This window comes from Palaemon carinicauda, chromosome 2, assembly GCF_036898095.1.
Source record: "Palaemon carinicauda isolate YSFRI2023 chromosome 2, ASM3689809v2, whole genome shotgun sequence".
In the NCBI taxonomy this organism is placed as follows: domain Eukaryota; kingdom Metazoa; phylum Arthropoda; class Malacostraca; order Decapoda; family Palaemonidae; genus Palaemon; species Palaemon carinicauda.
The window spans coordinates 186,963,778-186,976,277 of NC_090726.1; the positions used below are offsets into that span (position 1 = coordinate 186,963,778).

The 12,500-nt window shown below is 34.9% G+C and overlaps 1 long non-coding RNA gene across 1 annotated transcript in view; it reads left to right on the top strand.

The window, feature by feature from the left end:
- Positions 1–12,500, top strand: part of LOC137622476 (uncharacterized) — a 535,846-nt gene that overhangs the window by 246,111 nt on the left and 277,235 nt on the right. The window lies entirely within an intron of this gene.

Below are 12,500 nucleotides of genomic sequence, written 5' to 3' on the forward strand. Positions count from 1 at the left end.
CAAAAAACTATACCAGGAAATCTAAGGAAGGCGCACAGGACATTAATCCACTACGCACCAGCATCGATAATGCAGCGACTATTCAATGTGCTGCCAGCTCATCTAAGAAACATATCAGGAGTGAGCGTAGATGTGTTTAAGAATAAGCTCGATAAATACCTAAGATGCTCCCAGACCATCCAAGACTGGAAGATGCAAAATACACCGGAAGATGCATTAGCAACACTGGTGGATACACGAGGTGCCTCACACTGAGGGACCTGGGAGAACCCAAACAAAAAATAAGGCAATAAGGCTCTCTCTCTCTCTCTCTCTCTCTCTCTCTCTCTCTCTCTCTCTCTCTCTCTCTCTGCGGGAGATTTTCGTATTAACCAGAGATTCCTCGACAAACGCTTCCATCGAATTGTTCAATTGAAATTCATGCTGACTTGGCATTGTCTCCTACTTGTCGAGTGGATGTTGGCAGCCGCGTTTTCATCAATTTGTCTGTGAAAACGAAAGATTTTGGATTTCTTTTTTTTTTTATCATGGCTTCCCGTATGCACCGTGATGTGTACGTTTCCCCCCTCCTCTCTCTCTCTCTCTCTCTCTCTCTCTCTCTCTCTCTCTCTCTCTCTCTCTCTCTCTCTCTCTCTCTCTCTGCACACACCCATCTCTATGTACACACACACACACATATATATATATATACTGTATATATATACTGTATATATATATATATATATATATATACTGTATATATATACTGTATATATATATATATATATATATATATACTGTATATATATATATATATATATATATATATATATATATATACTGTATATATATATTATATATATATGTATATATATATATTATATATATATGTATATATATATATATATTTATATATATATATTATATATATACACACATAATTATTATCATTATCATCATTTCCTTCAGCTGTTAATGTAATACTTTTCCATTAATCATCATCTACTTCGTGCTTTATATATATATATATATATATATATATATATATATATATGTATATATATATATATATGTATATATATATTAGATATATATATAAATTTGATATATCTATATATCTATATATATATGTATATATATATATATATATATATAATATATAGAGAGAGAGAGAGAGCGAGAGAGAGAGAGAGAGAGAGAGAGAGAGAGAGAGAGAGAGAGAGAATTATGTATTGATACAGTAAAGTATATCTTGAAAAATTTATCTATATATCATTTTCACTTGTTTACAACTCTTAAACCCCATAACCGCTATTTGTTATCTAGATTTCGTTAACGTCTCGATACATCCATTTTCCCTATTACAATGTTTCCTCACACCCTCTTCCTCAACCTCCCCCCCCCCTCCAACATGAGGAAGCTCCACCTTATTTTAATCATTTTCCGTTGCCATGGGAGCCGTGGTAAGCGGTGGTTGGGGGGGGGGGGGGGGGGGGGGGGGTGTAGGATTAACTGAGGGTACCGGAATATTGTACGAGATTTCCCGGGTCTTTTTTAAAGAAATTGTTTGTTGTCCTTAGTGGAAATGGATGTTGATGGAAGTTTATTTAGGTCGTTACCGTTTACGACAGCGTTTGTTGATTTTGTTCTTTAATTTTATGATGTAGTGGAATCATGGGACTTACGTTTTATAGAAGAATTATGGATCTTACGTTCTATTATTATTATTATTATTAATTTATAATACGATTGATAATAAGATTTTGGAGGGCTATCGAAAGTTTTCTGGATGGATTTTTATATATTTTAATAGTAAAATTCTTGTTGAATTCAAATTGTTCTTATTGGTAGGTAGTAGGTTGGCCAGGGCGCCAGCCACCCGTTGAGATACTACCGCTAGAGAGTTATGTGGTACTTTAGCTGGCCAGGGAGTACTATATTGGATCCTTTTCTCTGGCTATGGTTCACACTCCCTTTGCTTACACATACACTGAATAGTCTGGCCTATTCGATACATATTTTCCTCTGTCCTCATACACGTGACAACACTGAGATTACCAAACAATTCTCCTTCATCCCAGGGGTTAACTACTGCACTGTAATTGTTCAGTGGCTACTTTCCTCTTGGTAAGGGTAGAAGAGACTCTTAGCTATGGTAAGCAGCTCATCTAGGAGAAGGACACTCAAAAATCAAACCATTGTTCTCTAGTCTTGGGTAGTGCCATGGCCTCTGTACCGTGGTCTTCCACTGTCTCTTGGGTTAGAGTTCTCGTGCTTGAGGGTACACTCGGGCACACTATTCTATCTAATTTCTCTTCCTCTCGTTTTGTTAAAGTTTTTATCGTTTATATAGGAAATATTTATTTTCATGCTGTCACGTTGCTTAAAATATTTTATTCTTCCTTGTTTCCTTTCCTCACTGGGTTATTTTCCTGTTGGGGCCCCTGGGCTTATAGCATCTTGCTTTTCCAACTAGGGTTGTAGCTTAGGAAATAATAATAATAATAATAATAATAATAATAATAATAATACATCTGTTTATGTTCTATGGTACAATAAACTTTATTAATTCTGGTACATTTCACAGGGAGGTAAGGAGAGGTCTGACAGTTGTGCATTGTTGCTAGTAACACTGTTTAGCAAAAGATAAACTGTTGGCAACGCTGCCTGTACAACAAAGTCGCTTAGATTATAAACATGTAATCAAAAGTATTTTTATTAATTTAATGAGTTGCTGTTAAGCGAATAACAATATTTTTCTTTACAGTCCTTCGTTAAATGATTGAAAAAAGTTTTTCATCACGTGTTTTCAAACTTAGCGACTCTGTTTTATGGCCGTAGTGTTGCCACCAATTACCTACTAGAATGTACATCTGTTAAACGTCTCCGTCAAGTGTACCGGAATTAATGAAGCCATCTGTACGTGTAGCTAAAATGCTAATGTAAATGAAAACGGATATTTATATTTACATACAGTGAACTCCCACCGTTAAGAAAGATATGTTTTACTGCTAAATGGCTGTCAATAATCTTTTTTTTTTTTTTTTTTTTTTTTTTGAAAAGGTCATTACAGTAGTTTTGATTGATAAAAACTTTTTTTTTATCTTCAATACTTTTTCCAAGTATTTACTGGCAATAAGGCATTGGAATTCCCGGTTTTGGCATATTTCCTCATCATCGTCGTAAGTTTTCATTTTTTTTTTTTAAATAATTTTTACAAATTCTACTCAAAGAAATATATCATTGCGATGGAAACTCGTGATCTGGAACCACGCTCACAGCATGATAGTTTTATTTTGTGAGCAAAACCTAACTGTTATTATGAGCTATGGATGGAGGTTAATGATGTGCCATAGATCTGCCTATGTCAACAAGCAGTCATTGCCTGGTCCTCCTTGGGTCTAGCATAGTCGAGTTGGAGGCTTAGGGACAATGACCTGTCTCATGCCTCTAAAACCTATAAACTAGCGTTAAACAAAAGTAACATTTAGTATGTCGCTAGATATTGTAGATTCTATCCAGCCAAAAGAATATATATGTATATATATATATATATATATATATATATATATATATATATATATATATATATATATATATATATATATATATATATATTCTCAGCAAATATATTTTTACAATGAAGATGAAAAATGTGTTTTTGACCCAGTCAGTTAAATTAAGTAATAAATATTGTTCCTGAAAAAAAAAAAAAAACTTCTACCAGAACTTTGCGTAGACAGCATCTATAATGTATTAAATGCTTCAAGAACACTCAAATTACTGCCAGATCTTAGCTCAGGCAGCATTTATAACGTTTAAAACGCTTCCAGAACACTGAAATTTTTATAAAATCATGCTGGTTTGGTCTTACTATTCTCTGAATCTCACGTTCAATGGCAGACAGTTTTAAGTTCAGATAAGGTTCCACATTCATCCTATGTCTACATTTTAATTTAACTTGTGTGTAATTGCTTTATTTTTTTTCACTGATAATGTTTATCCTTATCCTATTTTATGTATATATATATATATATATATATATATATATATATATATATATATATAAATTTATATATATATATATATATATATATATATATATATATATATATATATATATTGGTGTGCTACTGTCTTAAGCACACATTTGAGTATGAGTTGTTTTCAGATGTATTTGAATGGTTTACTGAACACATTTTAGTAGTTTTAAGTTTTATTGTGAATAACAACTGAGTTAAACATCTCCATCACTGGAGGAAGCTGTGTTGGTCCACATGACCAATTCTGGTGAAGTTTAGATATGAACTGAACAAATTACCGATATCACAAATATCGTATACTTGCTTTTTCTTAACCAAGTGACGGAATCGGAAGACACCTGCATCCGGTGACGTCACAAACTTTCACACGAAGAGACAATGTGTTGACACTAAGAAAGAATGGCAACTTAGCATCTTACATCCTGCTTACAATTTGAGTTGACCATAGCAAATCTCACCTTCAGCTCTTCCAACCAACATGACATATTACGTCATTTGTTTTAAACATGTAATATTACTATTCTAATCATTACATAAGCTCGGCCAGCTATCTCAATTTTTTTACAAAAATTTAACAACAAGCCGAAACATGGTTATTAGGTGTGACTGGACATACGTATCATTCTTTGTTCAAAACTAGCTATATCCAACTGAGGACGAATGTCCAAATAGGCACATCAAAAATAATAACAATAATGCATACAAAAAAGATATTACCAAAGCAAAAAGAAAAATGCATGATAAAACCAAGATCATATATATGGTACATTGCTAGCAAATGATTACATGGTACCAAAAAACAAAACAAATTCTGACTTACAAATGATTCGGTAACTTGATAAAGAATAATTGTTACCTTTGTCAGAAACAAGATACTCAATTTTTAGTGCACAAATACAAATTCCTGGTACGTACACGTACCACGGTTTCGTACATATATATATATATATATTTATATATAGGGCTGATACATTTTATTAGATGCCCATAGATTCTGTTATATATCTTATATTTTTTTCTTTTTTTTTTTTTCTTTTCTTTTTTAACATTCCGGCTTATATATTTTTATTAGATGCCGAGAGAAAAAAATGATTTATATCCTTTTTTATTTTATTTATTTTTTTAAATGTTATTTTAAATGTATTTTTAACAATGCAAATGTAGAGAATTTCTTTAATTACATATTACTAGCGTACTAATCAGCTTTTCATACAAACATCATCCTGACAAATTACTCCCTTAGCAAATGAGGTGGCCACTCATACAGCTTTGAACTGGATCAGGTAAGGGGTATTGTCAGGGCTATTCAACTCGTTCCTTTGTAGCTGCTTGCTGTGCCGTAACCTACGCCAAACAAGGATGTTCACGGCGATAAAAATTAACACCGTTACACATAAACCTGCTAGTAATATAGGGTGAAGAATCTCTTTGTAAGTCGGCGACAGGTGGTCCTTTTCGGTAAGTTTCATTAAGCGTTTCGCCACACTTCCTTTATAGGGGAGAGGAAGTGCGGGCGTTGTAGAGGTCCACGTGAAGTTCGCGAAGTAAGCTCGTTCTCTGATGATTGTCCGTAGGCCAGTCACCATGGAATTCGGGGAAGTCCCGATACAGCCATCTGCTGCGACGAAGATGTTGTTGAAGGATGTGGATCCGTCAGGGCATGATACATTGAAGCCGTCCTTGTCGTATCGTATCCACGAGCCATTATTTAGTCTGCAATTGAATTCTTTATTGTCAAAGGGATAAAGCTTATCCAGACAATTTTCACTTGTATGGGAGAGAGCACCGTCTAGCACTACACCTAACTCGCATGAATCCATCAAGTTTTTACGGAATTCAAATGAGTCAGCTGTACATATTTTTCTATCCATTGCGTCTGAACAGTGAGTTAATTGATTTAAGTCTTTAATGACCGTATATGTTTCCTTGTCTGGGGAAATCAATACGTGTCCTGTCAAACTGGATATTACTGGATTTGAGTGATTCGTCATGAAAGTCGGAAATGGTGATATCCTGTAAGATTGCCAGGCATCAGAAGAATCAAAGGGAATTGTAATCCTAATCTTGTTATTATCTACGTTTACTGTAATTAGGCTGTAATAAAATTCTAACCTATGTTCGTCTAACAAAGGAACATAGCCTAGTTTATCCCTAGTGTTCTCCAGAACTAATTTTAAGTAACGTATAGGCAACAAATGGGGCGACAATACACCTTTAGTTGCTAACGTGATAGCTTCTACATAATCCTTGGATTTCTCAATGAAATGTGCAATTCTGTTATGTATGTGATCTATCTTTGAATCATAATACGTTAATGTTGCTAACAAATCCTGTACTTCCATAATTTGAACGATATTATCTGAATGTTCATTTAACAAATCCATAATTTTATTGATTGAAGCTAACTGATCCCTTAGTTCTGACATAATCAATTCATCTTTATGAGTCAAGAACTCAATTTTCTTATTTTGATTACTAATTTTAAGACGATTGGAAAGTCCTAAACCTAAACTTGCAACAGACCCAAAGATGCTTAATGCAGCATAAATGAACGGATTCCGTCTTTCTTTTTGTTCGTGTCCTACAGTCCACATCAAAAGGTCATAAGCCAAAGATCCTGTCTCTCCAGTCTTATTTTTCAAGTCATCAGATAGCATCTCTGCAACTTTTAATGTTGATCCAAGCAAACTCTTAGTAGTCAAATGAAAATGTCTCCTATGCAACTCATCCAATGATGCAGAAAACCTTGAAATGGCGGTTCTTAAGCTAGTGACATCATTCTCTTGAAGAAAAATTGCTTGCATATGCACTTCGACAATTACGTTGGTTGATGTAATAAAAATGTCTTCTTGTCTTTCAACTATATTTCCATATTTAAAATATATATTCTTAGTCTTAGAACTCATCCCATACGAAAAAAATGTCTGAGCGAACAATATCACTCCCAACAACAAAAAATTCATCTTGGAAACCTGTAACGAGAAAAAACATATGTAATTACTCCTGTATTAAAAAGAAAACTTTTAGTCACAAAAATTAAAATTTTTCCTCACTTCTTTTTAATTTCTTATGTGAGACAATGGTACTATTCTCTCATCCGTGGGTTGGGCTACGTTTTGAATTCTAAACCTATTGGCCGTTAATGTTTCCAAAATGTTAAATGGGCCTTCAAACTTAGGTGTTAGTTTATAGTTGAGCCCTTTTCTGACATTGATTTGAATATAGATGTTATCACCCACGGTATATGTTTTAGTTGGTTTCGCTATTTTATCATGATTCCTTTTCATTATGATTTGTGATTCTTCTAAATTCTTTCGAAGGATATCATATCGACTTATACTTGCATTTATACATTCTTTTAAAGGATTTGATAGATTAGTTGTAGGCGTTAATACATGGAAAGGTGTTCTAACTGGGGTACCATACAATGCTTCATGCGGTGACATTTTAATTGATATATGATATGAATGATTCAGAGTACTCAGTGCCGCCGGTATTGCAATATCCCAGTTGGGGTCTGATCCCCCTAGTGTTACCCTCAATATATTTAATATCTTCCTATTTGCTCTTTCCACTAGCCCATTAGACTCTGGGTGATATATCATGGTATTGATCTTCTTTATGTTGAGGAATTCACACAATGAGGTAAGAAAGTGATTATTAAATTCACCACCCGAGTCTGAGATTATCATGTGTGGAATTCCATGTTTACAAATGTAACACTCGTAAAACTTCCTAGCGCATTCAATCGCAGTTTTAGTTTTAAGCGCTATTAGTTCTGTATATCGAGTTAAAGCATCTATAATTACTAAGAGGTGCTTATTCCCTCTGTCTGACTCGTAAAATCCTGTTAACAAATCTAAATGTATTCTTTCAAAGGGTTGATTGGGAACAGGATAAGCTCCTAAGCTAACAGGTGTTTTCGTATGCCCTTTGTTTTCCTGACATGTGCGACAATTAGCTATGTGTCTTTTTATATCTGTAAGCATTGTATGCCAATAAAACAATGATTTGGCTTTCTGTGACATTAATGAGAACCCAGGGTGTCCATGTAATGGATTTGAATGCAACCAATTCAGGACAGTGGAAACAAGTGAGTTTGGTACTACTACCTGGTCGTTAGTTACATGTGGTGTATTGCGGGTTTTCCTTGTCACAGTCCTACACAGAATATTATCTTTGATTACATAATTCTGCTGCTTATACTTTATATATTCTTTTTCTTTATGATTGCCTTTCAAAGCATTTATAATTGTTTCTATTTTCTGATCTTTTCTTTGCTCAGTCTGTAACAATTCAGCACTCCAGCCTAAATCTTCTTGTTCAGATATTGTTTTTACAATAGGCATGGATGTTGATATATCTATTAATTCAGCTAAAGACTCCGTACAAGATGACACGGGGTTGCGTGATAATGCATCCGCAATGATATTTGCTTTCCCAGGTAAATACCCGATTCTTGCGCCAAAATCTTGAATGATTAAATGCCACCGAGTTCGTTTAGGGCTGTGATTGAAGCCTTTAAAGAACTCTGTTAGTGGTTTATGGTCAGTAAGAACCTTAACGGGATAACCGTAAATTATGAACTTAAAATGCACTAGCGAATTAACAATAGCTAGTCCTTCCTTGTCTATTACTGCATACTTACTTTCGGAAGTTCTCAATTTTCGAGAATAGAAAGCTATCGGGAAAAACTGTTTATCATATTGCTGAAGCAATACCCCTCCTACTCCTAAGTCTGAGGCGTCTGTTGCAATGAAGAATTCCTTACCGAAGTCAGGAAATTTTAAGATAGGAGAACTACACAGTTCATCTTTCAAAGTATTAAACGCCTGTTGATGTTGCTCAGACCATATGAAATCTACGCCCTTCTTCGTAAGATCAGTTAAAGGAGCGGCTATTATTGAATAGTTGCGTATAAAACGCCTGTAATATCCACTACAACCCAGAAATTGCTGTATTCCCTTGACATTAGTAGGTATGGGAAAATTACGTATAGCCGACACCTTATCATGGACTACTTTAAGACCTTGGCTTGACACCATGAAACCCAAATATATTAATTCTGTTTTGAAAAATTCACACTTACTAATCTTTACCCTTAAGTTATGTTGTCTTAATCTCTGTAGTACTAGTTCTAACTTACGTAGATGTTCCTCTAAGGTGTTGGAAAAGATTACAAGATCATCCATATAGGCATGCAATATATCCCCTAACAAGTCTCCAAACACTATGTTAATCATTCTTGTAAATGTTATAGGAGCACAACGTAAACCAAAAGGCATCCGTAAAAATTCATAATGTCCCCTGGCTGTGCTGAAGGCTGTGTATGGGATACTATCTTCTTCTAATGATATCTGGTGAAAGCCTTTAAGTAAGTCCAAACTGGTAAAATATTTATTCTGACCTAACAAAGACAAAATATCGTCAGTACATGGCACTGGGAATCGATCAGGGATCGTTTCCTCGTTTAGACGACGAAAGTCGACGCAGATACGCTATGTTCGATCTTTTTTCGGTACAACTATTAAAGGAAAATTATAAGGGCTATTTGATTTTCTAATGACTCCTTCCTCTAACATTTTACCTACTTCATCATTTATTTCATTCTGGAATTTCATAGGGAGTCTGTACGAGGGTACATATATAATTTTCTGTTTGTCTTTTAACCTTATTTGATGCTCGATCACATCTGTTTTTCCTAAGGATCCATCCGTAGTGGAAAAGACATCTGTATATTTATTTAAAAGTTCAAAAATTTTCTGCTGAATTTCTTCGTCTTGAATGTCCTTACTGATTTTATTTTTAATAGATCGTAAAAGGGATTCATCCGCAACTGATTGAGAGTGATTGATTTCAGCAACGGTAAGAATACGATGTTTATAAACTTCTACATCCAAGATATGTTGATTTTTGTGAATTACTAAAGTGTTATTTAAATGATTACAGACTTCGATATTACATTGCTGATGTGAGCCTACTGTATAAATAGCTTGTGTGACAGACAATCCGTTAGTTTTCAAAGTATCGGAAAGGATTAATATTTCAGATCCCGGTAGTGTTTTCTTTATTTGCACTATTAAATTCGAAGGTATGTTTGGTTCGATATATTGCGTGCAAGATGATATTACGGGTGAACGAGAATTCTGCTGGGTCGCGTATATTATTTCTTTATTAGTGAGACAAGTTATTGGTTCTTCAACGTACGTTACGGTTACATTTGTCGTCTCCTTTTTATCCAAAACTGACTTTAAAGTATTAGAAGACTTATAGAATTTCCCTTTGATATACACGCCGTGCTTTGCAGGAGCTAAGATAATGTTTTGATTTCCCATAGATGGGTATCCTATAATTACAGCTGGATACATATTAATGTTTTTCACAACAACAAATGTATCGGCAAACGTGCGATTACCGACTCTGAACTGAACATGAGTTATGCCTATGACGTTTAATTCATTATTTCCTATACCTGAAAGTCTGATTCCTGATTTTTCAATCGGAAAGTTCGAAAACAACAAATGATGCGTCTTCAAATCCATAATATTACGTGGACTACCAGAGTCAAAAAATAACGTAAAGGATTTGTGTTCTAAATTTACAGCATATAAGGTTGGCCGTAACTCATTTTGGCTTATTATTGTATGAATTCGTTGCAAATCTACGGGAGCATGCACTGTTTTACTTAATTCGGCCGTGTGTTTCATAGGCAAATCTATTGTCTCACAATTATCTGATAAAACATTAAATTGATTATTCAATACTATTGATGTTGACATAAATGACCTTGACCCAACATCACTCTCTTCCCCTCTAGAGTTAACTATGTGGTATTTGCTTTGCTCTGCACATTCTGAAAATTAGGCTGACTTTGCGAGGTCTGGTTTGACGGCCCAGGCTCAGCGATATTTGAAGAAGTGTTTGTTTGTTTCGGACTCTGAACTGCATTGACATTTTGTTGTTTCTTCTTATTGTTAAAATGAGGATTTTTCTTTTTATTTCCATATGGAACTGACTGTGGAATTGACTGTGTATTTCTAGGATATTGTTGTGTCTTACGCGCGTAACATTGACTATAAGAATGTGATCCTGTGTTGTGAACTGAACAAAATTTCGTTCTACAGTCTGCGCTTATGTGACCTTGACGTTTGCAGTTGTAACACGTCACTCCCGCTACTGGATTATTAATTACGTTCACTGTTTGTGGTTTTGTTTCATTCTTAGCAAAAACTTGAGTTAACACGGGATCGAGATCTGGACACTTGGACATGTGTTTCTTTATCTGTTTATAGACATCCAATTCCGTACTTGCAGGCATTAACTTCTTATCAAAGCACCGCACTAAAGCTTCAGGCAACATAAGTGTCATGCAAGTTAAATACATTAATCGTAAAAAATCTTTCACGGAGATATTATCGTTAGTAACCCAAGTGGAATTACCTAAAATGTCCTGATATTCGTTAAGCCTATCAGCTATGAGAGCTGCTCTTTCAACAACATTAAGCCGATTCATAGTGGCTTGATTAAGTGTATTTCGTAACGTTAACACTACATCCAAAGCTTCCTCACCCCCATAGATCGCGCGTAACCTAACTTTGAAATCATCCCAAGTAACTGCTTCCTGAAATGAAACACCTCTTAAATACGCACTCGCATCACCCTTAGAAAAATCTATAAAACTTTTAGCTTCTTGTAATTGTACAAAAGGATCTACGATTTGTTTGGCATTTAAATGGGCATCAACGGATGAAATCCATGACTCCACATTTTGTGGCAAGAACCCGTTGACACGGCCTTGAAAAGGAAGGATTGCTGACCTGGCATTTACAAGCGTCACAATTGGAGGAGGATTAGCCTGGCCTACACCACTAGGTCCAGGGGTAGGGCTGACAGGAGGAGCCATGACTGCTGTATTCTTTTTTTTTCTATCTCTTTGACCCCTTTCAATCCTATCAAAATATCTATATGAGTACAGACGCCCACTGCGTAAACGCATATGTATAATAAAATTCCCCCAACAATGTTACTAATCCCAATACATTTCCCCCCAAGAGTTTATGAAAGAAAAAGGAATTAGCACAAAGAAAGAAAAATTCTAAATGAGAATTCGGAGTTTCTTATAACAAAGTTTAGGAATTCACTCACCCCAGTAATAATTGACTAACGACTTGTGATAACTACACTTCACTGCACAAACTGAAATGAATACAAAATCTCTGTACTTAGCTTATATATGAAGTCGAGTCGTCTCTCTCTCTCTCTCTCTCTTGATGTTTTGTTAGCGATGTCTCGTTCTAGTTTCTTGTAGAATGTAGGTCTTCCTGGATATGTTTTGCAATAGTTGAATGCCAGTCCTTGGGTTTCCTAGGATGTTGATTGAAGATTCTATTTGTATACTAACATATGTTGGTGTTAGCATTTCCGTTGGACTTAGTCAAAATTGTAGATTTTTGTAGAAAGTTTTGAGTTCTTGAAGAT